Consider the following 6,000-nt stretch of genomic DNA (forward strand, 5'->3'; position numbering starts at 1 on the left):
CTTCTTCACTACCAGATTTGATATGAAATTTGCTCAGCTATGCTCTTTCGAGGCGCCAATTACATTTATTAGCAGCGTGCATAGCTGTATGCCCAGCCTGGCCGTAATCGGGATTCCACAGTAACCACCAACTTCCAGTTCTGCGTTTCATTTGTCTGTATCTGACATAAACAAGACAAAACCAAATAACTTCATGTTTCATGTCTAACACTGCATTAGAAAACCAGGTCTAGGATGCAGACAACAAACGTTAATCCTGACTACTGGATTCCTTTCAACTGTAAAATAAATCTATACCTTTTTATCGTACCTGGGAAGAAAACCAGGCTAACAGATGCACTGGCAGGTTAGTGCCAGCTGAAAGATGATGATAACAAGCACACAGGTCTCGTAGAACTCTTCTCCATTCACTTCTTAGATAATACTTTTCAAAAGTTTAATCATTTTTTTACCCACTCCAAAAAGCAGAGAAAAAGAAAATAATTTTCAAACGCTCTGAATGCATTTACTGGCTTCCTGCACTGCGTCTGAGCACGAAAGTCTTTCAGACCTTTGTTAATATCATAACCTACTCAGACAAGTTGCCTTTGCAGTTTTCGGCGCCTCTAGCAGGCACAAAAATTTAAAGCATGAGCTGAGTTTGCCGGACAAACCCAGTCACGGGTCTGATCTCCACAGCTCAATTAACAGTAACTTCTTTTTCCAATTAGCCACTTTCACACACACCCCCCCCCCCCCCCCCCCCCGGTTTAAAATACTTTCTAATGCATTTTTGCACTCTAGATTTCTAAACCATTCTTAAACTGAAATAAAACACGCAAATAAGTTTTAAACCTTTTAAACCACTTTTGGATACATTAACAGCATTGAGCCAGTGCTTCATTTCATAAACAATCCACACCGAATATAAAAGTATACTATTTACTATAAATAAATATGCTGCATTGCAACAGCAGAAAAACGCTGGAGATGGAAGGGAGGTGGCTGACATGGCTCATTGCTCCAAACTCTACCCAGAGGGAAGAGGAAGAAGGAACAAATTCGATGGAGGAGGCCGCGGAGCGGTGAGCGGCTCCCCCGGCGCCGCACCGCAGCGCGCAGCAGGGCTGGGCAGGCCGAGGGAGCGCTCTGCCACGCAGCCCGGGCGCAGCCAGCGTGCTCCCGCGGGGCCAAGGCCGGGACGGGCAGCCAGGGCAAGGCAAGGCTGGAAGGGCCATGGGAGGATGGAAAACCAACAGGCGGCAGAGAAGAAAAGCCATTTAAAGACGCTGGGCTGAACATTGGTTTCTTTGCCGAGGAGCAGCGAAGGAACGAGGGTGGCTTGGATTGAACCAAAGGGCTGAGGGAGGGCATGGAGTGAGATTTGACAGCTCAGGCAGGATAGAGCAGGAAAGAAACGGGGCTGGAGAGTCTGCAGCCTTCACAGAAACGCTCTTTTGGGCTCAGAAGTGCAGCAAAAATTCCTGGCTCCAGCCACACTCGTGTGTGGCCTGCCAGTGAAATGTGAAAACAAAACCTGCTGCTTCAGCTCAGGGTTACTCACTACGTCGGATGCTGAGGGTCAAGGACGGGCGCCCACAGGCGGAACTAAAGGATTCAATCCTGACACCCACGTGGGTTACACATAACACCAACTTCAACTTCTAAAAAACCCGGTTATATGTATCTTAAGAGAGCTTAAGCTTATATACGATCCGGCACGCAAAGCCCGGCAGTTTCAGGCGCCTTCTGGGCAGCCTTAGCGCACTTTCTGACCAGGTACTGATCAGATACTGCAACCTGCTCACAAAGAGCGGCCAAGCCAACAGGGCACAAGCTTGGTCTCGCCGCTTCCCAACTTCCAAGCGCTTGACTTTGTACAGCCTTACTAAAGGTCTTTTAAAAGTAGTTGTGTGTGGATAATTGTGTGTGGGAGCTTTGCCAACTCAAACATGAGGGAGTTCAAGAGGCTTTTCTAATCTTGTGAGTTTATCCACTGAAGAAAAAGATTTGATTAAAAAACCCTGAAGTACAGCTAAGCTGGGAACAATACGTTACTAGGGGCTGTTCTTCAGTTCTTCACAGGCACTTCGAAATCTTGAAACAAAACCCCCCAGAAAATTAGGAACTTATTAAATAGGAATGAAATGTACCGATGCAGAAACATAAACAGAAATGCCAGATGTATAATGTCAACTTGTAATACGCGGCTTCAATTAATTCTTCTTAATTCATTTGTTTTCTTAACTTCTTTTGTTTTGCCATCTGGAAAAGGCCATTTTCTAATGACAGACCATAGCAGGAAAGATCCAAAGTTCAAGTTTGCTTCAAGGAAAAGCAGCCTCGTTTCTGTCCTCGCAGGCTCAGCGTTCCCTTTTGTAGTTTTCACTCACGCAGAAGCGTCACGCTTAGGCCTGGACTGGGAGGCAAAAAGATCTACGTGGAAGTTTAGTTAAGGTTTTCGAAAGTTTTACTCCTCAAAGGTACAAGCGTGAAAGCAGTTCTGTAAAAGGAAATGAAGCCACAGGAAATGGCGGAGTAAATGACGGGTACGTGGCCACTCTGGCAGCGTGCAAGTGCGCGCTTATTAGAATGTTACATGCAAGAGATTTCTGGCTGGCTCTTGTGTTGTTTTAAGAAAGAATCTACATTTATCTAGTTTAAAAAAAAAAAAAAACAACCCATTAATAAAACAAACAAATTTTATAGTTAAGCAGATTTGAGTAGTGGAAGCACACAATTACTTTGTCCTCCGAAGCTCATCAAAATAACAGTTAATAACAGCACAATGAGTAACATCGCTTTTGCACTGACGCCCATTAGCCAAAGTGATTCAGTATAACATGAAGCTCTCAGCATAATATAAAGAAATCTTAATTGGACACGGTCAAAGGATCAGCATTGCCTTGCTTGAACAATAAATCCCGCTATTTATCTAACTGCCACAGATGATTTATACCAGCACCGTATCCCATTGTCATCTTTTCATGAAGCGTGCCCGGAGAACTGCTAGGTTTCACTACATGAGCCTTGCTCAGTAATTGCTTTTCTTTCTAAAATGCCTAAACATTGGTTTATACAAATATTTACTAAAAAGTAAGTTATTTAAATAGTAAATTTCACATACGGTATTGAATTAGTCTCACTGCCGTACAATTACTTTCTTCTTTTTATATTAGTGTTTCTGACTCAAAACCCCCCTCAGATCTGTACACGGAAATTCACTCACCACCTGTCCCTTCTCAGCTTGCTCACTTGAGGATTTGAGAAATGGATGCTAACGCATTTTCAAACAGTGAAAAAGCGGCTCCCCGACCCCAAGCTGCTCTAGTGCTGCTGTGAAGTACTATTGCAGCTGCACCACAGCCACAACAAACATGAGGTTCAGAGTGCTTGTTTCACATGTTCTTTAATTTCAGAGACAGGGATTTTGGTTGTGGGTTTTTTTTTTTTTTTTTTCCCTCAGGTACTTTATATAGGAAGCAGAACTCAGGATATGGCATTTCAGGACATCATGTTGAGCGAGAGAAGTAGAGTTTCAAAAACTTAGAATACTTCAGTTAAGTCACTCTTGTGCCCGAGATTAAGGAAGTGTTCCAAGTGAGAGACGAAAGGGTCATACACGTTTTGTAAAGAAAAGGGATGACAGTTTTCTTTCATTAGGCAGCTACAACATCCAGTATCTTAAGACATTCACAATCCATTTTTGTGTGCACACCACTACGTAAATATGCTGACTGCTAAATCAAGGTTATAATAAGAACTGCAAGTTTACGTGTGCAGCGAATAGAAACCCTTTATAGTTTATTGGTGAGAAGAAAATAGCAATTTGCAAAGTGAGGTTCCAACTTTATCCCACTGACAGCACTTCAGGACACAAAAGTAACATGGAATACCACCATCAAGCTATTACAATCCTGTATTTTTAGAAAATTACATTATGGTACATCAATCCCCCTCAACGTGACACACACATATTATCTCGCTCTTCAATCCCTAAGGCTATTCAACCAACAGTAACTTGAACTGGGCGCCTAGCTTGCATATGCGATTGTTCCAGTTGTGCATTCACAGCTGACAACTGCCAACGCAGGGCAATAGTTACGATCATTCATGCACGGAATATTTGCTTTAAGATGTGGATAACTACATGAAAATAGAAACCATTTTCCCATTCGTTTCCCAGTACTAGGCTTCAAGACATTTTAGATATCTATTTATACCAAATTGGCCCAAAGAGTGCAGACAGGAGTGTAAAGCTCCACAAAATTAAGACTACCCAAGCAGCCTCTACTGGCTCTTAAAAAAATTAACAATAAATGTATATGCAAGTGGGCATCTTAAAATAACAGTAAGGACAATAATTAGATTAGGTAATAACTTGATTTCTACTATCATGTATCAATTACAGTTTTCTAATACCTGGTGTTGTGCGAGGACACCAGGCAATAATCTTATTTAGAAACTCTACGCTTCATGCATAACTTCCTAAGATATACAATGCCCTCCAGAATAATTCAGTTTCTATGAAAACATTTGCTCTGGTGTCATCATGTAAGCAACAACTTAGAAAAGAGCCAGGTGGCTTAAGAACATCCATCTAATATATTTTTGCAATGTATCTACAGACTGGCCTTCTAGGAAGCTTGGAAGAAAAAACATCCGTAGTTTTCCTTCTACTGTGTATGAAAGAAGGGTCCAGTCAAACAGACAGGGAATAAGGATTCCACTGGTCAGACATTTCATTTTAAGCTCAGCAAAAGCAAAGCATTACCCAGACAATTCAGTGTTACTGTCTGTTCAGGCTGTTGCCAGAAATGGTTAGGAAAGACCTCAGAATTTTGTTAAGTTCCAAAATATAAGCAGTTAATTTAACAGTCTTGTTCAGGACTGATGGCGTGGGTCAGCCCCAACTGCAGGCTACAGTCGTTACCAACAGATCCTTAACTAAGGGCCTCTGTTTGCTGGTCTCCTTGATCACGCGTTTGTAAGGCATCTAGAAAAGCATGAGTGTTTTCTGGGACCTCTTTATAACCCTGGAGTGCAAGCAACAGGAACACGTCTGCTCACAAATGATTTGAAGTTCCAAGTTGTCACAGATCACTAAGAAGTGACTATGGAACGCTGGAAGGAGGACAGACATTCTGCTGGCTCTCCCCTTCATCTGGGAGCTGCCTGTGCCAGCAAAGTCAACTGTGGTAGCTAACAGCGTGGATAAAATCTGCCTGGAATATTATTACCAAAACACTCACAAGAAACCAGTTTATAGCTTCAGTCCTCCCCCTTTACCCTACAAAGACAGCGATTTTTAAAAAAGTAACATTCTGAGGCTGTTTTTCAGCAGAACAAAGGGCTCTCAAAAAAAAGTCAAATTTTTTGTAAAAGCAAATGAAGAATTCGGCTCTTCTGATAATGCATTTTTAGTGAGATCAAGATATTTACAGCCTCTTAAAAAAATACTGCATAGCTCAGTCTCCCTTCAGTAAAGGTTTTCTCAAATACATTCTTCAAAGCCATGAAAACTCATTTTGCAACATCACTTACAACCTTGTCTTTCTGAAAAGGTTCTTGTAAAAGGTTTCATGTTAAAGTTTTCATTAGCTTCTACTGCCCGGAAAGTATCTTTTTCTTGATCAGTTCTGCCCAATTTGTCACACTGAACTCACTGCTCCGTTCTTTCCAGCTCATCTCCCTTTTCTCTGCCCTTCACAGCCACACTTCAATAGCTCTGTCACTTCCATCCTGAGCAGACAAGGCACTAGCATTTTAAAATGCTAAAGATACACCCCTCATTTCTGTTGAATCTTCTAGAAGTACTTCCAGAGTTGTGTTCATAAGCTGAACACACCAGTCAAGATTTTTTTTTTTTTTTCCCTCCTAACCTCACAGGAAACCCTTGAGACGCAAGTAGAACAAATCTAAAGGTCAACGAGTGCAGTAGGCAGGCTGCAGCCCAAACACCCTTCTCAAGAAGTCACAGGAATAATAAAGGAATGAAAGAAGTCTCTTTTAAAAGACGTA

This window comes from Phalacrocorax aristotelis, chromosome 13 (genome assembly GCF_949628215.1).
Source record: "Phalacrocorax aristotelis chromosome 13, bGulAri2.1, whole genome shotgun sequence".
NCBI lineage: Eukaryota > Metazoa > Chordata > Aves > Suliformes > Phalacrocoracidae > Phalacrocorax > Phalacrocorax aristotelis.